At 45.0% G+C, this 24,176-nt stretch overlaps 1 long non-coding RNA gene across 2 annotated transcripts in view; it reads left to right on the forward strand.

The window, feature by feature from the left end:
* LOC123343310 overlaps positions 1-24,176 on the forward strand; it is a 53,466-nt gene that overhangs the window by 13,868 nt on the left and 15,422 nt on the right. Inside the window, exon 4 of one of the 2 annotated variants that reach the window (XR_006572188.1) lies at positions 7,822-7,851. The exons of the other annotated variant lie outside the window; for it this stretch is intronic. This is a non-coding gene — a long non-coding RNA (uncharacterized LOC123343310). The remainder of the gene's footprint in view (positions 1-7,821; positions 7,852-24,176) is intronic. 2 annotated transcript variants of the gene reach the window in all.

The following is a 24,176-nucleotide window of genomic DNA, read 5'->3' on the forward strand; positions in this document are numbered from 1 at the left end:
GTTTTTTCTGAGTACAGTTATGTAACAAAAAAAATCTACATTTGTAAGTTGCATTTTCATGATAAAGAGATAACACTACTGCACTTGTATGGGGTGAATTGAAAAATACTGTTTCTTTTGTTTATCATTTTTACAGTGCAAATATTTGTAATAAAATAATATAAAGTGAGCAGTATACACTTTGTATTCTGTGTTGTAATTGAAATCAATATATTTGAAAGTGTAGGAGAACATCAAAAATATTTAATACATTTCAATTGGTATTCTATTGTTTAACAGTGCAATTAAAACTGCGATTAATCACAATTAATTTTTGAGTTAATCACGTGAGTTAACTGTGATTAATTGACAGCCCTAGTAAAAAATCTTACAGGCAATCTCCTTCCTAACAGAAAATTTTAAAAAAAATCTTCTTTCTTTGCAGGAGCAAGTAATCAAATGGTAATTTATTTTTCTACAAAGCCTTCTCTAGCTTTATTGATAAATTAAACTATTGCTTACCTTTTAGGAAAAATAACTGCCTTTAAAATATATGACTGCAATCATATCTTGCCAGATTTACTCTCCCTTTTAAATCATGTCAGTTCATGTCCAGCAGCAATAGTTGTTACTGCTGCTAAGATTGCAAGGCTCAAAGAGTGCTATACTACCCTCTTTGGCTTGGCCGAAAAATTGAACTGTTGCTTGCTTTTCTGCAAAGAGAACTGCCTTTGAACAGCCTGATTGTAACTAAAAAAAACCTAATCCTGTCTATCATTGTAGATAGGGTGACCACACATCCCATTTTTAAAGGGATAGTTCCATGTTTAAGCCCTCCTGCAGGTGTCCTGACTTTTTCTTAAAAACAGGCAAATTGTCCTGTATTTTCTGTCCTCCCCCCATTAATACTGGCGAGTGTGCTGCTGGCCAGATCCCTGCTCGCCCTCCCACCAGTGGTGAGTGGGGGAGGTCCCATGGCTGACAATGGAGGTGGGTGTGCAAGGCTGGTGGTGGGATGAAGCTGCAGCTTCTCCCCCTCATGGTCCATCAGTGCAGCCCCTGCTGCGCGCCAGCTCTCTGCCAGCAGGGTCCTGCCCCCTGGCCCGTTTCTGGCCAACACCGACTGCGTGCTGCGAGCTGTGGTGGCTGGCGAGTGTGGGCAGGCACCAGGCAGCGGCCAGTTATGTGTCACCTCTGCTGCCCACCCATTGGCCCTTTACATGCTCCCTCTCTCACTGTCCTCTCCCTGCTTTGCCCCTTTGCCCCTCCCCCCCTGCCCCGCTGTTCCTCCATATCGCTACTGGCGGGGCGCATCCTGCTCCCAGCGCTGTGCAGAGAACCAGCCCCTGGTTGGAGCACTCAGCTCACCAACAGCCTGGCCGGCAGACTCCTTCCCCCCACCGCCTCTGGCTGGGCTGGTGCCCCGGGAAAGCCCAAGACCCCCCAGCCTGGGGTGCTGGACAGGAGGAACCAAGCTCTGCATGTGCCAAAGCCTCACACATCGATGGCATAGGGAAGCCTCTCTGCCCCTCAGCTAAGCTCTGAAGTGGGCAGCAAGTTACAGCCTGTTCATGCGCTGAGCCTGCAGGCTGTACAGCAGCTCCCTGGGCTGCTTAGCACCATCTTCACCCCCTACCCTCCCATACCCTTGCTCCTGCCCCCAGGGAGTGCAGGGCTGCTCCATCCTCTCCTACTGAGCCACATGGCCCGGTTCGCTGGAGCCTCTGTAGGCCAGTTAAATGCATCCTTAGGGCTTAACCCCTTCCTGCCCACACTGTAGATGGGGGAAGGGGCGGAAACAGGAGGTAACTGGGTTATGCTTGTGACCCTTAGCAGCCTGGAGATGTTAACTGCCTTTCGACATGGTGTGGGCAGGAAGGGACAAGCTGCTTCCAGACACTGAGTGTGTAGGGGGAGGAGAAGAAGAGGTGAGCTCTGCGAAGACACAAGGGCCAGGTCATCCCTTCTCTCCCTCCTTCTCCCCTGCAGCTGGAAGCAGCAAACGTCCCTTCCCTCCCGCACAGCACCGAAACGCTGCTGCTGGCCACATTCTGGTGTGAACCCTGGCAAAAATCTGGGGAGGGGGACATGTGACCCTGCATCCCGTTCCCCCACATGTTGCCTCAGGAAGATGCAGCGCGAGGTACCAGGAAAGGCAGGTATGTCTCGGGGGCCCAGCAAGGCATGGAGGGTGGGGAGCGCCAGGCAGGGAGAATCAGGTTGGTCGGTCACCCCGTCACATCCCCCCCCATGTATGTCTGTGTCACCCCTCCCCATGTGAACCCTAAAGCCTTAAGAATAAGAAGGTAAATAAAAAGAATCCAACTACGCAGAATTTCTTTTTATCTGGGGCTCAGTCAACTTGATGTTAATTTGAATGTTTGTATTGCATAGCTCTGATTGATTGCCATTGAACTTGCTTGAATACGAATAATTTTACCAGGTGTCCCGTATTCAGCAAAGGGAAATATGGTCACCCTACTCATAGACATCTGAACACCCAAACTAAGCGGGTAGGTCTGATATCAAGCCATTGACACTAATCTCCCCAGAGAGCCTCATAGATCTCTGATTAGAGCATTAACAAACTGAGATTCAGCCTCAGCCTTAACTGTGCTCAGTGGTGTACTTCTGGTTCAGCTCCCTTCCCCAGAGGCATCATTTGTGTGGCTAACATCCAGTAGGCCTGTCTGCTGTCCCTCTGATTGGCAACTCTGTTCTGTTGCTCTGCTGAGCCCTCTGCCTTTCTACTACCTTCCCTGTGGTTGGCAGCTAAAGCAGAGTTAATCTGCACCGATATTCTGGCAGACCTCAGACTGCCCACATAGACCCAAATAAATTACTTTTATCAGGAGTATGAGTAATCCGAGCAGAAGTGCGTGAGAAGGAGACATGAGTGGATCAGATGGTGTGCTATCTAGATTAGATTTTTATATAGTGCCATGCCCTCTGACCCTAGATAATCTCCTGAAATGCATTTCTGCAGTTCTGTGCATAGAAGATTTGCAAAGAATGAACTACACAGGATTTGAGGGAGCCAGGAAATTAATTTAAACATTGTGCCCTGTGGTTCCTCTCCTGGCTATGGCTTTTGGGACCTATGCATAGTCTTGTTTTATCAGAGTGGTTCATATTTTATTAGAACATATAAATCTGTTTTATAGCTATCTCAAATTTTAAAGGTAAAAATTGTTAAACCAGTTTTTAGTGGCAGGAGGGAGGGAAGTTCCAAAAATAACTGGTCTACAGATCAATGTTGTGCCCTAAGGTTTGCAACTAATGTGCAGTGGCCATTGTAATGTAGCTAGCTATCATAACTCACTTGAAAAGTAGGGCAGCATTGCATTTCTTTTATGCCTTACACTCTGACAGATTCCAGTCTGAGTCATTCTTATTTCTAATCAACACAATTACAACCAACATGAAAAATACTTTAAAAAATATGGACTTTAAGAAAAGTCTTCAGCAAATGTCAGTTGCATGCAGACAGGTCAATAATAAAAAAAAGTAGGAATACAAAACAAGAAAAGAGGGGGGAAAAAACCACTCATGAGATCGAGAACATTCTTACCTATAGCAAAGAGCAAAATCTGCCTGGTAGGATAGATTATTTAAATAATACATATATTTAAAGACAGCTTTTCAAACTGGCAAGTTTATGGAGAACTGAAAGTTCTTTTTACTTTAAAGTACCGTATTTTCCAGCGTATAAGACGACTTTTTAAACTAAAAAACAACCCTCAAAAATTGGGGGTCGTCTTATACGCCGGGTATAAACAGGCTTCGGCTGAGCCAATCCTGGGAGGGGTCTCACTGGTGTATGCTATTAATGCATACAAAGCCTGCTCGGATTGGCAAAGGTTGTAATAGCCTGCTTTTCTGACTCAGCCAATCCGAGCAGGCTTAAGAGATGACACCGCTCCCGTGAACGCTCCGCCCTCCTTCTCCTCCCCTTCCCTGGCTTCCCGCGAATCAAATGTTCGCGGAAAGCCTGAAAAAAGGAGTGGGCAGGTAAGCCGGGCGTGTGGGGGAGGGGGCGGGACGGCTTACCTTTTTATCTTTGTGTCGGCCGGGCCCGGGGAGCCGGGCCCCGCGGCTGCGGCGCCGGTCCCGGTGTCGGCCCGGGCCCCGCGGCTGCGGCGCCGGTCCTGGTGTCGGCCCGGGCAGCCGGGCCCCACGGCAGCAGCGCCGGTCCCGGTGTCGGCCCGGGCAGCCAGGCCCCGTGGCTGCGGCGCCGGCTCCGGTGTCGGCCGGGCCCGGGGAGCCGGCCCCCGCGGCTGCGGCTCCGACCCTGGCCCCCGGCAGGGGTAAGAGGCCAGGGCCAGGGCTGGGACTGGGGCGGGGGAGGAGGGGTTGGATCGGGCAGAGGTTCTGGGGGGGCAGACAGAGGATGGGGAAGGGGGGGTTGGGTAGGTGCCGCGTGGGAGTTCCTGGGGTCTGTTGGGATGGTGGTGGATGGAGTCGGGGCAGTCAGGGGACAGGGAGCGGGGCAAGTTTGGCAGGGGGTGGGGTCCTGGGGGGGAGTTAGGGTTGGGGGTCTTGGGAAGGAGTGGTCAGGGGACAAGGAGCAGGGCAGGGTGGGTTATGGGTTGTGGTTTCTGAGGGGGGGCAGGACGTGGGTGGGGGGTGTACTCACTGGACGGTTCCCTACCGGGTCTTCGGTGGTGGGTCCTTCAGCCTCGGAAGGGGGGGTAGTCTTATACGGCGAGTATAGGCCAAAACCTATGTTTTAAGTGGAAAATTAGGAGGTCGTCTTATACGCCCAGTCTTATATGCCGGAAAATACGGTATGTCTACTTTGCAGTCAGCCATGGCTTTTTCACTTTGAAGCCCATTCAAATATATATTTTTGCAAATCAACCAGTTCATGTTAAATCAAAGATCTTTCAGGTACTACAATTACTAGGGGGATTCAACTTATTATTCTTTTAACATTTTAGTGTCTGTATTGATTCTCTTCAGACTGCCTTATCTTTTCCAGCCTAGATAACAGATATATTACTGCACATGCAGATAGATTTTAGTAGGTGGCTGTGCATGGCAATTGTAATTTTTGTTTGTCTGTATGAGTAGAGATGACGTTTCAGTTTTTTCTTTTGAACCTTTATGCTTGCTTAGACAGAATGAACAGAAATATAGTGCCTCTGTAAAAAGGATGTCCTGGGAAATCAAGTGGGGGCTTTAGGGTATCCCATTTTTATTTTTCTTAGCAATGTTCATCACAAAGAATAGTATACAATTATGGCCTATGCACACGACAATAACAAGCATGATTTTGTAAACTAGAAGAAGCATGGTAACCTTCTTGAATCAATTTATACCCATACAGCATTTTTTTTCTGCCATCAAAAGTGGTTGTATGTACAACTACCTTACTGTTTAAAAGTGTTTGTATCAGTACGTTCTAGGGAAAAGCTGGACAGGTATCCTCTACTACTTCAGCAGAGGTTAGAGTGCTGCAAAAACATTCACACAGAGCAGTAGCATGTGGAACTCTGGGATGTCTTACAGCATAGAGAGCTTAGAAAAAACAGTTAAATTAATTAATTTCAAAAGTATCAATAAGGAGTCCTATTCACACTGCGAAAAACAATATGGCATGTTATACTGACTACATGAACATAACCAATGTCCAGCTCTAGATCTCTGGCAGGGAGAAACACTTAGTTGTGATGGTAATTTAGCTTTAACTGTGTGGTGCATGGACACAAAACATGCTTAGAGCGAACTGCGTCAGCAGCTTGTCACAAGCTTGGGCCCTGATCTTGGAAACACTTAAGCATATATGTAACTTTACCCATGTATTTGCAGGATTGGGGACCTAGATAAAAATGGTAATGTGGACAGCGTCTTAAACTAACAGTCTGGCAGATTACAGGCAGGGCCGGTGCAACCATTTATGCGACCTATGGCACCGGGTCGCCTAGGGCACCGGGATTTGGGGGGGCGCCATTTTCTTCGGCAGCAACCGCAGCGGCCGGATCTTCGGCCGCCCCGGTTGCTGCCGGCATTTAGGCGGAGGGAGATGGGGAGCTGCCGCAAGGGGGGGCGCCTCAGGGCGGAGAGGGGGAGCTGCCGCGGGGTGGGGGGGGAGGGACGCCTCAGGGCGGGAAACATCCTTGCACCGGCCCTGATTACAGGTACTATATTTATTTACAAATGATTTTCCATGCCAAGTTAATGAGAACTTCATGGCATCCCTTGGTAGTATAAGAGGAGATTTTCAAAAACTACCATTCACTTATTTATGCACATAGATATTTGCATGTGCAAACCTAGAGGCTGCTTTGAGGTCCTCTTGAAGACTGGGCCCCTGATATTTCCACACTTAATGAGTTAAACATTTCATAGCATAGTTAACTGTGTCTAATGATATTCATTTTGAATACAATGCCCCTCAGTTTAAAATAAAAATAAATGTGATAGAGTAAATGTTTGATTCAAATCAATGCACAAACAACTGGATGCTTCGCAAGACACAGTAAGCTATTTCCCATGTTCTGCTATTAATTAAATATTTAAAACGTTCTGGTATCCATGAAAAGATAATGGCTTGATAGATAGGTAGCTCCCATGCCTTAAGTCCATCTGCACTCTTCCGTTTCACTCTCTGATGCTGTGGTTGTTTGAACAATACAGTTCATTACAGGCTTGTGGCATGAGATAAGCAGGTGATGCAGAAATGATTTTAAAACAGGTTAGATTTTTTTAGATTCATTATTGATAGGCAAACCCAGGTCTGACCGTGCAAGTGTTCTGCATACAGTTTCCAATTGAAGTTTATGGAACTCAACATGTGAAATGCTTGTACAATAAGGCTACCAGGTCTTACAAGTTACTGGCATGTGAATTACACATTCTCTGCCTCAAGACTGGAGGTCAAAAGTGGAAACATGCATTAGAAATTATTCCAGACAGACTTGAGAAAATATACAGTAGCTATAAGTTACTAAATAGATTTTATTAATTTTCAGTTCAAAGTACTATTTATCTAAAAACTATTTGCATGTAAGTAAAATAATTAATTGTAATTTAATTTAAATTGTTTTTTAAGTTAAAATCTGGAAAACTTTCTAGTGAAGTAACATCACTGCATCAGTGCAAGGTAACCACTCCTTAACAGTACTCTGTCTTCTTTAATATTTAATTTCCTGTACTGTGAAAGGTGTACCTGGCCTGCTTCTCCACATTCATAGCAACTTAAAATAAGCAAAAAGATCTGACTTAAATTCCTAAGGGCCAGATCTAAAGCCTACTGATGTCAATGATTAGAGTCAGACCTCAATAAGCTTTGGATGAGGTTCTAAGAATCTAGTCCTGCAAACACTTCTATATGTGCTTAACTTTTACTGAGATTATTTGTGGTAATAAAGTTAAGCACATGCATAAATGTTTGCAGGACTGGGAACTAAGTTTATAATTGAGATTTTCATTCTGTATGAATTCCTGAATGCACTGAAGTCAATGGCAAAACCCCTATTGATTTCAATGGGGCCAGGATTTCACTCCTATCTTTAATTCATTCATGATTTCTAGATACTGCAGAACCATAAGCCAGTAATTCTTAGTTCAGAATGTAGCAGGTAGGCCGCTCCCATTAAGATTTATTGGAAATTCTGCTGCAAATGCAGCACGTATCAAGTTGCCAGCTAAATGCTTTTCCCAGATTCTGAAGGAAGTAATTAGTAAAATGTGTATTTCTTTATTTATGCTGTGATGGATTGTTTTTAAGTAAGGGGTATAAGATCATATACTGTCGTCATATCCTTGCAATAGCTTGAATTAATTATTAACTAAAAGGATGGCATGAAAAGCATTAACTGAATTTTCTGGCTTTTACAGGTTTCAAAGGCAGTATCCCAGTTTTAATTGGTCAGTCTTTCTTTCTTTCTTTGGGGAGGGTTTGTGTGTGTGTGTGTTTTAACAATGATACAAATGGAGTGACCAGATGTCCCGATTTTATAGGGACAGTCCCAATTTTTGGGTCTTTTTCTTATATAGGCTCCTATTACCCTCCACCCTCTGTTCCGATTTTTCACACTTGTTGCAAAACTCTGTCATCAACACTTGAATGGACATGAATGATATACACTGTTTTTTTTTTCTCTGCAGCATACAGTTCTCTGACTCTAACACACCTAGAGTGCCTGTACTTTATCAGGGCCCTGTGAATGGGAAGCTGCACTCTACCATCACTCTAGCCCAGGGGTCGGCAACCGGTGGCTCGCGGCTCGCCAGGGTAAGCACCCTGGCGGGCCGGCCCGGTTTGTTTATCTGCCGCGTCGGCAAGTTCGGCCGATCGCGGCTCCCACTGGCCGCGGTTCGCTGTCCCAGGCCAATGCAGGAGGCAGGAAGCGGCGCGAGCCGAGGGATGTTCTGGCCGCGGCTTCCTGCCTCCCGCATTGGCCTGGGACCGCGAACCACGGCCAGTGGGAGCCGCGATCGGCCGAACTTGCCGACGCGGCAGATAAACAAACCGGGCCGGCCCGCCAGGGTGCTTACCCTGGCGAGCCGCGAGCCACCGGTTGCCGACCCCTGCTCTAGCCACTGAAGCCCTGTCTATCATTAAAAGTGTAATGTTTCCTTTGAACAGTACTATTTAAATAAATTTATTAGGTGCTTCCATTTAGAGCTTAATGATATCAGTGTTAAACACTCTTCTTGTATCATCAATTTACAAAGTTTCTACTCTGTGGATTATTGATACAATACATTGTAGTGGCTGAATACATAGGAAGAATTTAAATCATGGCTAAGCATAGGCTTGTGTACTAGAATGCTATGAAAAGAAAACTTTTTGTCCTAACTTGCATTACTCAACTGATTTAATTTCTTATTAAGAAATAAATATATACGTAAAAGTATTGGTCCCCTTATGGGGCCCCAATTCTGCTTCCACTGAAATCAATGACAAACTCCTAATAACTTTTGGAATCTGGTAAACTTTCTGCACTTGTCTGGAACAGCCACATTTGTTTGTTACTGAAAGTGTTTATTAGGCTGAGATCTTGTGTGCTTTGGTGCAAACCCTGCTTTCCTGCTGAGTATTATAACCATTTTAATAGGGATATATAATGGAAATGTTGACAGTCCTTTAACTGTAGGTGCTTGACAGGGTTCTTGGGGCTCCCAGGAGTTGCATGTTAAAAATCCCACACCCAAACTGAAGGGAAAACTGGACTGATTTCTCTACCACCGATGGGCATCAGCTCCATTTCTGGAAACTGCTAAGCCATCTCTGAGACATATCTCTGCAGTCATTAATATTGTTTAGAACAGCAAATATTTTGCATCTGAAATGTACCAACTAGCAGATATTTATGAAAATTCCCATGGAGACTCTTACAAGTCTGCACAGACGCAGATAACCTGAGGTCACATTTGTTTTACACTGTGCTGCACTACCTGCAGAAAGATCATCCCCTCCTGCAGTAAAACCTGCATGAGGGAGCTCTTGGGGAGGACATCTTTGCATGGTTTACTTGCCTGTGGAAAAGCTCACCTGTTGAATACTTTTAATCCACAGTAGGCCTGTGCCATTTACATGGAGGCTCTTTGCCTCTGCACTTCATCTGTTGTTCCCAGTGCCCAACCCCCCCTTCTCCCGCTCTCCCTGGCATGCATCCCTGTAGTACTGGTTGCTCAGGCAAAAGGTGACAGTTTTCTGGGGCCCCTGGTTAAAGTGCTGGTAGCACATCCCTGAGCACACAAAATCATTATAAATATTGGAAAGCTATTTTCCAACCAGAAGGGATGTGACTCCATAACAATGGAATGATTCTATTATTCAAGCTGTGTGTCTACCCAGAACCAGATAGTACTGTATTTAATTATATTTTATTTTTGATAGTGACAAGACTAGCCACAACATAGATACATGGCCAGGTGCAAAATTTGATCTTACTTTTGATTTAGAATTGCCAGAAATTTGAATGTCTTCAGGTCTGGGATTTCAATTCAATTCCCATCTCTAACTGCTGAGAAGCTTTTTAAAAAAATCTATTTATTTATTTAGGAAGTTTTAACAGGTTTACAAATTATTGCCATGTAAATATCAGAGACAAACTGATAATCATTACAACAGTGAGCTTTTGTTTAGAGAAACATTATACAGCAATATAATCATCATCTCTCTATTGAGCAGGGGGAGGCTATTTCCACTAGCCAGGACCTTGAGAAGCATTTTATTGTTAGTTATTTTTGTGTGTGTCAAAGCAGCATAATTATTTCTGGCCCTTTCATGCAGGAAGAGTTGTAGGACAGCTAGGAGGTCACCTTTGGGAAAGTGTGTTTTTAATGTTTTAAGAAAATGCATTACAACTTAAAATTTTCTGCATTAGACTAATTGTACCCTGTTTGATGTTCTCTTAGGCCTGGTCTACACTGGGGGGGGGGTTCGAACTAAGGTACGCAAGTTCAGCTACGCGAATAGCGTAGCTGAACTTGAAGTACCTTAGTTCGAAGTACTTACCCGTCCTTACGGCGCGGGATCGAAGTCCGCGGCTCCCCCGTCGACTCCGCCACCGCCGTTCACGGTGGTGGAGTTCCAGAGTCGACGGGAGCGCGTTCGGAGTTCGATATATCGCGTCTAGATGAGACGCGATATATCGAACTCTGAGAAGTCGATTGCTACCCGCCGACCCGGGCGGGTAGTATGGACGTACCCTTAGGTGCCCATCCTACAAAGAGAACTGCACTCCAGACCTTAGTGTTAATCTTCCCCCAGCTTTCTTCCTTTGTTTTAAACAACACCTAATCATTCAATACTTGATGGTATAACAACATTGTATTAAAAGTAGATCACACTTATGCTAAAATACAGGTTTTTATTACCATAACATTCTATAATACATAAAGCTCTTAACATATTCCCATTAATTTCAAAGCAACAATCTCATTGAAACAGAATTTTTAAATATTGCAGTCTTTCAACCCAAATACTGCAAGCTTGTAGTAATCCATGAGAGTCATTAAGTAAAATTGACAGGAAACTGGCTATATGTAAATAAAATAAATGTGACTTTTTCATTTTCATTAGCCATGTAAAGGAGAAATGTAAAAAGTAGAGGAACAGCAGATAGTGAAAAATAAATCAGTTGTATTTGTTTATTTTCTTTTAATACAATATTGTTTGTAACACAGGTAAAGAAATTTGGTCTTGCCCTTGCGAGTAAAGTCAGGCCCTTAGTGTGCGGTTTCTAACTTATTTTAACCTAATAGTATCATTTTAGACTGTTTCATCTCTTCCATTTAACTCTTTTTAAAACTGCCTACTATCAGATTTGGTGCCTGGAAACTGCTGTACAAAGACACAGAGATCCTGCTTAGAAAGGTTATCTCTTGAAAGCACATGCTAGTAGCTCCTCTTCTTGTAAGATAACATCCACGACCTGGTTTGTTTACAGCTATTCTAACAAACGTGTTGCTGTCTCGCCTTCTTCCCAATCCCGTTTGTCTATCGCACTAGGGGTAGCTTGTGAGGGCTCTTCTCATGGGCCAGCAGGTGCCGCTACCGAGCTGTGTGCGCGGCTGGGTTTGGGGATGGTTAATCACCGACCCAGGTTAAGTGAAACAACCAGCTGAAGAATTGCATGGCGGTGGTTGTTGATTTTTCCCAAACGAGCGGCACTTTCAGTTTCTGCCTGGCCCTGGAGAGCGGGGGATGCATTAAATCCGGGGAGAGGGGGGGTGATTCCGATCCATGCTGCTTCCTTTGGCAGATGAGAGCCCCCCTGATCTGCAGGCAGCGGGGGCAGGAGCAGCGGCGAGGAGCGAAGTGAGTAGCTTGGGCGGAAGGACGCCCTGTCCTCCAGCTCCCTTCAGTTGACTCCTCCCTGAGAGACGGCCCCGCCGATCGGCCCCCAGCCCCCGGGGCTTGGCCGGGCCACCGGCGCAGCGCGGAGGGTGCTGCTGATGCCCAGCTGGGAACCGGGCAAAGCCACTAGTCTCCCAGCCCGGCAGATTGCACTGCAGCCCGCAAGCGCCCCAGCGGGCGCTCCCGGTCCTGCTGCTCCTTAGGCGGGGCCCGTGCGGAGATCTCCCCCGAGCGGCGTGAGTGTCTGACCCGGGCTAGGGAGGGAGTCGGCGGCGGTGGGTGGGGATGGGGCTGGCTAATGCCCGGCTGCCGGGCGCTCCCTGTCTGCGGGTGGGGGGGCGTCGAGAGCCGCCGGGAGCCCGTGTAAGTGATGCCCGTGTATGATCCCGCCAGGCTCTCTGCGCACGTAGCCGCCCTTCCCCCGAAACCTAGAAAGTTGTCGGTGTTCGGCAGCCGGAGCTCGCCTCGCCTTGGCCTCTTTCCACACGGCGGCGGCAGGTACTTGTAGCCGGCCTCCCTCCCCCCGCCCCGGGCAAGTGCTCTGCAGCGGTGATTTGCTGCTCTCGAGGGGTTTTGTGGCTTTGGTGACTGGGTGCTCAGTGGGGGAGACGCTGTTCTCCTCCCTCCCGCGGATAAATGACCCCTGAGCCGAGTGAGGGGTTGGCCGTCACTGGCATTTGGAGTGCTCCCCCCTCCCGCCCACGTTGGAGGCACTTTCAGGCTTCAGTTGTATCAAGCTGTCTCCATTAGGCTTTTCGTTCTTGGAAGAGATGTTGTCGAGTAGCTGCCTGTGTTGTGAACGGGGAAACCCGCTGCTTAGAGTACAGGCACCTCCCCTGCTTCCAGTGCCCGTGAAGTGGAGCAGACAGCTCAGGCTCTGCTGGTTAAGCCTCATTAAGCCCGAGTTGGGGACTGAAGTAAATGTTGGGCTGCAGTTCGTTGCAGAGCCCTTAAGACGTTGCTTTGAGCTGGATACTGGCTGGCAGGATTTTGGCCTCGGCAATTTACTGGGGTTGTGGGGAGGAGGAGGTGACTCTAGAGATGTAAGTAAAATGTGATGTTCCCCAAGCTGAGACAGGCTTCTCAGGCTCCTGACTCCAATGTTTTCCTTGTTCTGAACATCTGACGTGGCCTTGCATTTAGACTTAGTGATGCAGTGGTGTCTGGGCTGCATGTATAAAGGGCTTTGGGGAAATATTTTGGCTTTAATGTAAAAATAGCCTTTTATATAATCTTCTTATTCAGTTACAAAGAATGACTTTATGAACAATAGCTACAAAAGAAGGCCCTGATTCTGCAAGCTGCTTCGTGCAGCTGGACCCCTGTCTGACTATGTGGGGCCTTCCATGCAGATCAGTTTACTGGATCAGGGCCCAAGTAGTCAAATGAAAAGTAGTGTTTATGCCTTTTACAAAAAAACAAAACAAACCCCCCACCCCCAGGCATGGCACTTCCTTGCTCATCAGATGTGCTCCCTGTATGGATCCAGAATCTTCTCTTTTTTACTCTGTTTGACAATGTTTAGTGATATTTTTGTTCTTGTTTTTATTTTTTTTTGTTAGCACTGTACTAATGAGGAGTGAAATGGGTTCTGTTCCTTTTTGTGCATTATTAATATAACTTTACTACCCCCAGTGGCAGGGTCAATGACTCACACCTGAAGACATTGGAGGTGGTTGCACAGGTGTAGCTGAAGACATTATTTGACCTAAAGAACCTTTTATTATAGTTGATGTGAATCTTTCCTTTTTGTACAGCTTCTAAGGTATCAGCGGGGTAGGCACGTTAGTCTGTATTCACAAAAACAACAAGGACTCTGGTGGCACCTTAAAGACTAACAGATTTATTTGGGCTGCATCTGAAGAAGTGGCTTTTTTACCCACAAAAGCTTATGCCCAAATAAATCTGTTAGTCTTTGAGGTGCCATGGGACTCCTCATAGCTTCTGAGGTGGAGTTTTCAGAGCAGACATATAGTAATCCTCCTTCCTCATCCTTTTAACTTATTAATGAGGTCCAATGTGATTGGGGTGGTCAGAGGACAAGGAGCGGGGGGGTTTATGGGTTGCGGGTTCTGAGGGGGGGCAGTCGGGGGCAGGACATGGGTTCGGGTCAGATTCGGGGGGAGACAGGCACGTGGGGCTTGTACTCACCATGCGGTCCCCTACTGGGTCTTCGGCGGCACTTTGGCGGTGGGGTGTGTGTGTGTCTTCACTCGCTCTGGGTGAAGGACCGCCGCTGAAATGCTGCCGAAAACCTGGAGCGAGTGAAGACCCCCCTCCCATTTCGCCACCAAAGTGCTGCCGAGGACCCGGTAGGGAACTGGTTATTAGGATTTTGGGAGCTCATCAATGGACATTATTAATATGATTATTATATAAGTATAATGTATTTTATGCAAGATAAATCATGTGAGGTGTAATTGGAAAAGTTATGATTTGCTGAATATGATTATCCTATTTGTATGCATGTGTGCATTTTTGGATCTGAAGTTATGAATATTGACTATGTATCTGTGTAGTTACACCTGGGTAATGCCCACTAGACAAGATGCTTTCAATCTAGATAGTGGGTGGGGAAGGGCCTATTCTGGGCAATGGGCCATTAAGAAAAACAATAGGCCTTAGAAGAAGCTCATCTCTCATCTGGTGAGCCGTTCTATGAAGCTACAGACAGTCGCCAAGTATGGCTGCTATGACTCTATGACTGCTATGGTGAGACCACATGTCTCTAGATTCCATCTTGGGATGTCAGTATTTTTCCACAGACTAGTCTGGAAATCAAGCTTTGGGAACAAAGGGTTCCCACCATATGCAAAAGCTGTATAAGCCAGGGAGTGACATCATCTGGTGTTCTTCACTCCCCACCCAAGAAGACTCCTGGAAACATTTGAGGACAAAGACTAAACTGGGGGAAGTGCTGGACCCAGGCTCAAGGGATTTTTAGCCTGTGAGTGAAACACCTGGGGATGCCAAGCTGTAAAGCAAATTCAGCTTGCCCCTTAAGAATCAGCCTGCTTGTATCATCTCTTAGGGTGGGAATCTGTTGTTCACATCTAGTCTCTTTACCTAGCAAATGAACAAAAAACACAGACTAATCTTAATATAGTAATCTGCTTTGATCTGTTATCACTTACAATCTATCTTTTGTAGATAATAAACTTGGTTTTGCTTTATTTAAACCAGTGAAGTGTATGGGACAGAGGGTGTTGCACATTCCTCTCCACACTGAGAGGAATTTTATGAGCTTACGCTGTACAGTTCCCTGTGCCGCACAAGACAGTATAGTTTTGGATTTATACTCCCAAGAGGGCGTGTGCCTGAGGAGCTGGGAATCAAGCGGTAGCCTCCTATGCAGGGGCTAGTCAGAGAGCCTGCATGTAACTGTAGCTGGTTGTGTTCCCTACCTGTATGTATGCTGGTGAAAGTGCAGTTTGGAGGTCTTTGCAGCTTGCCACAGAAGTACAATGTGAGAGGGAACACAGGCTGGTGGGTCAGTAGCACCATGGGGGAAACCCATCACAGTAACATTTTTAGAAGCTTTATGGCAAGGGGTCAATTGACTGACTTTTTTTTTTTTAAATCAAAGTGCTTTAAATTATTAACTTAAATAATGATTTAAATAATTTTTATATTGTGAGTTGTTCCCCCCCCCCATGGGTTGGTAACCATTTTAACTTGCTGTTTTGCAGTTAAATGTAGCTTTTACACAAAATTGGGTACCTCTTTTTGCTAACTAGGAAGATACAAATCTTAAGTGAGTATAGGTATGATGTGACTTGCATCGAGCTGCATTTGGATGGAAATTGGAATTCAATTAATGCACAACCAGCATTTTAAAATGTTTTTTTAAATTAAATTAAGCTTAAATATGTTGAATACGCAAGACAAAAACTTTAAACTTATCAAAATGTTTTTGCATTTAAAAGTAACTGATTTATTAAACAAAGACAGTATTATCTGTAAGTAGATGAACTGAACCTATTGTTTGTGATTACCATCGCCTTCAAGATTTTAGAACTAGTATATCTCATCTCTCACACCTAGTTTTTACTCCTAGATTGGAAGGGGAAAACAAGCGTTCTGCTTTTTCAAGACTCTGCTTTTCTCACCTTTCAGTGAACTAGTCATTGAACTGCAAAAGTTGACTAAATTGAAATGAAAAAAATTCAGAAGAAGCTAGAACAGCTGGTTTAACACATCAACAACTCTGGTTCCAGGGTCATAGCCAGTGACTTCCAGCAGTTCAGTGGTCTAACTTTGCTGAAAATTTAAGCAGCAAACATGTACTGCTTGAAGATTACTTTATTTTAAAATACTTTAACATAGATTGTTATTTCAAATTTAATTTAAAAAAATAATTTTTAAACTCAAATGTATTACATTTAAATGTCTGTTTTTTAATTTTTTAAAAATAACTTTTTTTTACTCACCCTGGTTCATGGTGTTTTAAAAAGTAGGGGTCCAAATTTAAATTCCTCAAGATAATTATTTCTTAAAATGCAGAATTGGATTTGTACTATAATCTCTCAAAGATTCTCTACCTTCAAAGAGATCAGTTTTGTTTTACTTTGAACATATTTTGTCAATTATTTTCTTTAAAAGTTATTTTTTAGATTTTAAATCTGTCTCGTGATGAGACTGGATTGTTGCAGGGCAGCTACATAATACTCATACTCCTAGTAAGGGTGGAGTTAGAATTAAAGATGGTAAATTCTTCGGAGCAACGAGTGGTCTGTTTATTTGTGCAGGGCCTAGCGTGGTGAGTCCTTTAGATGCTGTTGCAATTCTACTACTACCACTAAGTTATAAACATGCTAAATATATTTTAGTATGTGGAAACAAGTATTTGGTTATATACAGTAGTTAGCATATTTCAGTCTAATTATTAAGAACCTTACTTAGAAAATATTCAGAGCTTATAGAAACTAGAGTTGGAAAAAGACCTGCTTTGGTCATCCAATCCACATCCTGCAAATGCAGGATTGCACTTTGTGGTACATTTCTTCAATGGAAGCTGAGAAGACTTTGCGTTTCTATGTCTTGACTGTTACTATTTAATTCAGAGTCAGGAACCAACGTTTTTTTTCACGCTTTGTATTCAGGGAAGTTGGGTTCCTTGCTTGGATTTTATCATTTTCTTCTTGAAGGAAGATGAGGCTGTAGTTCTTGTTTATGTCCATATAGAAAACTGGCCCACGTTGAAGTCAGATGAATTTACCTTGCACCAATAGAACAAATACAGTTCTCAGCTATATGATCACAGTGCTTCAACAATTACTTTTACTGTAATCCTGGTCAAGATTCTACCAACAAGAGTGTCCTGGTCCTAGTGTTACATTGTGCTCTTTCTGCTAGGTCAGTTTCTAGAGTTCTCTCCAGAACATGATTGTGGCTTAAAGTCATGGTCCTATGGATTTTTACCCATTCTTGTGTGGAATACCAAGTACGATGGATCTTGTGTTGAAGCCATAAACCTAAAATCTCATTGTATGATTGACATAGATCAAGTGGGTTTATGTTGTTTTGGGCTGGCTGCCCATTTTTCAGGTTAATTATATAGACATATCCTTGGAATTCTATCTTCCTGATTCCATTCTGCTTGAGTTAGTCCCATGGGGCCTATGTCTTTCAAGGGCTTACCCTGGCAGTACAAAGCTCCTGCAGCCATATCCTATCTGATTTGTAACGTTCATATTTGGTTTTCCTATCAAACATGACTTCATCAGCATCAAGTATATTGCTTTTCTTTTCTTTTTGATCACTTTTCAGCTATTCTAAATTGTCACAGTGGTCAGGTTATGAAGAAGTAAGTGGCATCATTGATAGAAGGCCTCCTACTAAAGGAAAAGACTTTCATTATTATTAACTGTTTATCTAAACCTATCTTTGTTTGGCATTTGTACCTAGGTGAAGTACTGCAGTACCTAGATGAAATGCTGCAACACCATCTTGTAGACAAGGCAGAGCCATCCTAATGCATTGGCACAAGTATAAGAAACCAAAAGTCATGTATTTGCTTTGATATGGGCTGTTAATAGGCAGGATGGAACTCCAGCTGGAAAGGCAGATGATAAACGTTTGGACTGAACTACACCCATAACTATTATTATTATTATTATTATTATACACCAGTTCAGAACTGTCTTTGTTTTGGAAACAAAGCATCTACAGTTGCGTGGACAAGCTTTTGAGAGTAGTGAATCAAGATTAGTCCACTAGTCCTGGGCAGCAGTCATACTTCACGTTTCCTACATCTGACCTCTTCAGAAGTAGCACTTCTATCTCAATTCAGTGTTAAGCAATGAAACAATTGACATCCTGAGCCAAAAGTACAGGTTCCTTTTGTTCTTCAACATCTTAAATTGTGGTTGAAAAAACACTTCAATGTAGTACCATCGAAATATCTATATCTTCAATTGTCATGAGCAGCCAAATATTGGGATTGGCACTGTTCTTAGTATAAATCTAAATACATGCATTTAATCCTCCTTTCCCTATTATTTAAACTAAGTCTAAACTAAGTAGTGAGTATCACTAGACATACTAGGGCTACACGATGTATTGTAAATACTACATATGCTTTGTAGAACTTGCAAAATATTGGGTGAACTTCAGTTAGGAGCAGAAAACTCAAATGTACTGAGAAGTCAGTCTAGCTGCTGTACACCAGGTATATTTATAAGGGATAGTCTTATAAATATTGGAGGAAGTACTGTACTTGAGGATGGGGGGAATTCATTCCTTTAGGATACGTATACCAGCACTCTGTTCTAAAAAATACATAAAGAACATAAGCACAATAATATATATGCTAACTAAGTGTTTGTATGGATAACATGCCCACATAGATACATTTCTTCCCCCAGCACAGATGAGAAAGTAGAGACGTGGCTGTCTTTACACTGTGTCTATATCTACTATGAGTCACTAGCAGAAGTTCAGTAGCCAGTATTCTAATTCATTTTGGCTCTTTATATGAACTCCCTTTCCATGTGACTGTCTTTTGTATTCTCCATATTCTTGAAACTAATCAACCCTGATATCCATGGAGCCTTAGCCAAGATAGCTTTTTATCTTTCATTTTTTTACAAATCAGGTCTCTTTCTAGAAGAAAACAAATTACCATAATTTCTCACTCTTAAATGACAAACTCGCTCATATTGTAAATTCATATCTCAGAACCAGTATGGAAGACTGCTTGTTAAATCCTTATGCTGTGTATTTATAATGTAATAAATACAGTAACTTGCGACTACCAAAAGCTTTGGCTCTTTTACTGCCAAATTTGCCACAAGGGTCAGTGGGCAGAATGTTTGTATCAGTGGTGCAAGTAGGGTGATACGGTTCAGTACACCATACCAGTAAGGTTTCGGGCTCTCCTGGGAACTGCAGTGGTGAAAGGAGCAGAACCCCACGCTGGTAGCTCCTTTGGCATGGCTGTAACGCCTCCACAGCCTCGCCCCCCCCCCCAAGCCCTGTCCCCTGGTGGGGCTGCTGTACAGACCCCCAGCTGCGTGGAGGGGCTGAGGGTGGGGTGGGGCTGGAGGTGGTACAGCCACACCAGAGGAGCTGCTGGCCTGGGGCTCAGTTGCCAGCATGTCTGGAAAAAAATATTCTCCTGTCAGGAGAAGCTCTTCTGCTGGCAATTCCCAAAGCAGGTGTGACTGTGAACTGGCTGCTATTCCAGAGAGCAAGCCCTCCTCCTCTCTTAGCAGCCCACACAGCAGCTGTGCCGTGTCCACCCACTGGGAGTGCTCCCCCCGCAGGTAACGTGGGATGGATCATGGGGAGGGGAGAGGATGGGGCCCTGGGTGGGGGTGGGGCAGGGTCATGCGAGGGATCACGTGGGGAGGTCAAATCCCCCCCCCCACACTCTTTATCTGGTGTAGCGTATCAGTAAGAAATTAATTCTACTTGCACCACTGGTTTGTATACACCTTGTCAGAGAAGTTCCATTTCCCTCTCCATTGTCATCTGCTCTTATACCAAGTTGTAAACATAATGCTTTTTTCAACCAACCCTTGTGAGAATCCATGCTCTTGCTATTATGAAGTAGTGTGACCGACTGGATCGTGGATTTGCTATTTAGGAACAAACCTCTCTGAGGAGACTGAACAGATCTTTTGTTTTTCCTCTTCTCTACATTTGCTTTTGATTTGGTTTGTTCTGTAGGGTCCATCTGTGTCAGCTGGCTGCTCTTATCTCTCATTGTTGGTCTCTGAAGCACTAGGGTTTATTAGAATGCTAATATCCTTGATCGCTTTATTCTCTGACTGTAAAGATAAACATGAAAGCTTGATGGGACTCTTAAGATCACTGAGTGGAAAATCAGGAAACTGTGTGTGAAATTGGAAGGTGACCAAGGTAGGAAAATCACTTACCAGGCAGATGCTGTTTCTTAAGAGAATGTGAACAGTTAACTAGCAACAGGAATATTAACAATGCTACTCGCAGGCAGGCTGCTGCATTTCTGCCTCAGCGAATGAGATCAATTAACTAGCAGGCAGGCTGCAATGTTTCTGCCTCGGGGAGAGAGCCTTCCTCATGCATAAGAAAAAGACCTACCCCTCCACACCTCTGGTGAGCTGCAGGAGCAAGTGAGAGGGACAGAGTCTCTCTCACTTGTTGGCAGGCACGCATGCCCAGGCCCTCTCCCTCTACAATGATTTGCATCTCTGAGGGCTTGTCTACCCTACAAAATTAAGTTGACTTTATCTAATTCGAGCTCGAGCCTCCAAATTAATTAAGTCGATTGTGCGTGGCCACACCAAGCTCATTGTCTCAATGGATTGCATCCTCAACTAGCAGTGTCTGCATCAATGCGCAAAGCAGTGCATCGTGGGTAGTTATCCGAAAGTGCAACTTGCCGCAGTGTGTTTTGGGAAACTTGTGCAATGCCTCATGGGACCAAAATGTTGTCGCAGGGGAGAATGGGAACATTGCGTCGGCATCCCATGATGCACTGTGCTCCTTCCCTCATATCAACGGCAAACAACCCAGTGGTTTTTCGCACCTTAAAATTGCCATGCATAAGCCATAATCCCAGAAGCATGGAGCCTGCTCAGTTGTGCACTCTTGCTGTGAGCATCTCAAACACCTAGCGCCTTCTCCTGCAGTATTTCCAGAGCTGAAGTAGGGTCCGTCACACAGAGCATAGTGATGTCTTGCAAGCCACCCTGCTGCAAGCCATTGGGGGGAAAAAAACAGTCCACAGTTGCTGCTGGCAGTCACAGAGCAGCTGCATTCTAAGTGCCATTTCTGGTCCTGTGAAACAAGCACTGACTGGTGGGACCACATCATTTTGCAGGTATGAGACGATGAGCACAGGCTGCAGAACTTTCAAATGCAGAAGGCCACCTTCCAGCTTTCTCCTGCCCTGCGAGTGGGAATCGCTATTTGGAAGCTTGCAACACCAGACAGTTACCGGTGGGGGGGCAATCAATTTGCAGTACGTAAATCAACTGTGGGAACTGCTGTGCTCTAAGTGTGCAGAGCTGTTAATCGACTTCTGCTATGAAGGGCAGTGAGTCTGGGAAATGTGCAAAACATAGTGGATGGTTTTGCCGCAAGGGGGTCCCCTAATTGTGGTAAGGCGATAGATGACACACACATCCCCATCTTGGCACCAGACCACCTTGCCAAAGAGTACATAAACTGAAAGGGATTCTTTTCAATGGTGTTGCAAGTGCTGATGGATCACAGGGGGCATTTCACCGACATCAACGTAGGACCGTCGGGAAAGGTTCATGACGCATGCATCTTTAGGAACTTGGGTCTGTTCATAAAGCTGCAATCCAGGACTTTGTTTCTAGACTACAAAATGAACATTGACAATGTTGAGATGCCTATAGTTATCCTGGGGGACCCAGCCTATCCCTTGCTCCCATGGCTCATGAAGCCATACACCAGCCGTCTAGACAGCCATAAGGAACGGTTCAACTATAGGCTCAGTAAGTGCAGAATGGTGGTTGAATGTGCCTTTGGTTGTTTAAAAGGGTGCTGGAGAAGTTGGTTGGACAAGGTTGGACCTTAGTGAAGAGAACATTTCCCCACGGGCCCCCCCCACCCACCCCCGGCTATAGCTGCCTGGTGTGTGCTCCATAATATCTGTGAAATAAAAGGGGAAAAATTTCCGTAGGGGTGGGCAGTTGAGACAGATCACATGGCAGTCATTTTTGAGCAGACAGATACCAGGACAATAAGAAGAGCACAGCAAGGGTTGCTGCATATCCACGAGGCTTTGAAAAGCAGTTTCAATAATGAGTCACAGTAATGTGAGCTGTTTGTCTGCATTGTGCTTTCCCAAACCTTCACCTGGCTTGCATCACTGTCCCTGTAAAGCCAACCCCCCGCCCAAGCCCACTGCTTCTACTCCGTTAAGAATGTTTATTTCTCAAATCAATTTACTTTATTTAACAAACATAAATAAAGAACAGAAAAAAGAAAAAGGGGTTGTAAAGTTGGAATGAGAAACATTTTCAGCTGTGTAACATAACTCATTCCAGACCATCAAATGTCTATGAATGGGCGCCTTCTGTTCCTTGTACCCTCCCCCTGAGTTAAATGAAAGGGATAATGGACTTTTCACACATGCCTTATAGAACACTTCGGGGAGGGTGATCCTGCACCAGGCAATGCTGGCTGGCTGTCCACCAGGGTCTGCAGAGGTCATCTGCTTCTGTTCCTGCAGTTCAACCAGATGCCTCAACATGTCTGCTTGGTCCCTCATAATCAGAAGCATCTCATCCTGCGCCACACACTCTTGCTCACTGGAAGCTTTCCTGCTCTCCATGTCCATTTCTAACTTCTCGGATAGTGAAATCCTCCACGTTCTCAGCTCTGTCAGCTGTCTCAGAGGCATTCATTATCTCAGTGAATATAGACTCATAGACTTTAAGGTCAGAAGGGACCATTATGATCATCTAGTCTGACCTCCTGCCCAATGCAGGCTACATGTCCTCCCGCATTCTCTTTCTCCTTCTAATTAGCGAAAGTCTACTTTCAGGTGTTGATGACACACTGAAGGACACATTTCCAGCTGTCAGTCATGGGGGGGAAAAAATAAAGAAGCCACTGCATAGAAATAAAATGTTTCCATAGCAAGGCCGTTTTCATTATTTTAAAAAAAGCACCTCTTTTTCCATAACCATTCACTGTGCCATTTTGCTGCTCCAGCCATGGTGAGTGGCCCCTCTTCTCCCACCACCACCCCCCAGGTCATGGGTGACCGCACTTTTAATGACGTTTGTGGCAGGCTCATGTTGGCAGTAGAGGTAGCTAGTCGAACAATGGCCCCTCTCTATAGCACTACAGGAACCTGTTTATGAACGGGGCGGGGGGGAAATGTTCTCACTCTCAAATTGCGGAATCTCTCATGTGAGGCCCCAGTCCTCTATCAGCCACTTTAAACTAATTGCCGACCCAGGCTGAGCACAGTAAAGGCACATTAGCGGCCACGTGGTTTGGCGATCTGGAATGGGGGTGGGGTGGGTCTACATGCTCCCCTTTCCCCCCCCCCCTTGTAAGAGCACTTTTAATGAGAACGTCCCCTGTTTTCCCCTAGGCAACCCAATGAGATATCAGTCTCCTGAGGGTAACAGAGGCGGAAAGGAAGGAGATGCTGCAAGCGTCTGGGTATAGACCCGGTCCTTATGCTGATATGCTGTGTATCGCAATGATGCCAGCAGAATTAATTCAGGAGTTGTGGGGAAGGTGTCCTACCATGGTGAAAGAAATAAGACTGCCCTACCCAGAAAACTCCTGCAAAGGATTGCAGAGTACCTCCATTAAAGTTTCCTAGAGATATCCATGGAGGATTTCTGGGCTATCCCAGTCCATATAAAGAGTCTTTTCCTAGGGGTTACCCTCTGTGTAGCTGGAGCGGCCTCTTGTAAGCAGAGAACCACAGCACCTCACTTTTTCTTCACAGTAAACCTGTAATATTACTGAATGTGTGTGCCTGCTAAAGTTCAACTGGACTTTAACTGTATATTCAGAGATGCCTTCCCCGGCATCACGGTCAGTCACCATGATGTGCTGCGACCCACAGAGCTCCAGGGTTAAAAATATTTCCTGGCTCTTGCGGAGAATGGATCCATTGCTCGCCTGTCTCTTTCTCCTCCTCCTCCCCTTCCTCATCCACCATACTGTCCTCCTTGTTGTTGCCTAGACTCTCACATTTGTGAGGTGTCCACGTTCCTTGTGGACAGGGCCGGCTTTAGGAAGTGCGGGGCCCAATTCGAACACTTTCGACGGGGCCCTGGCAGGGATGACTCTTAAGTGTGTGTGTGTGTGTGTGTGTGTGTGTGTGTAAAAAAACCACATGGGGCTTGTACTCACCTGGCGGTGCTCCGAGTCTTCGGTGGTGGGTCCTTCACTCACT

The sequence above is a fragment of the Mauremys mutica genome, chromosome 10, assembly GCF_020497125.1.
Source record: "Mauremys mutica isolate MM-2020 ecotype Southern chromosome 10, ASM2049712v1, whole genome shotgun sequence".
Classification (NCBI taxonomy): Eukaryota; Metazoa; Chordata; order Testudines; family Geoemydidae; genus Mauremys; species Mauremys mutica.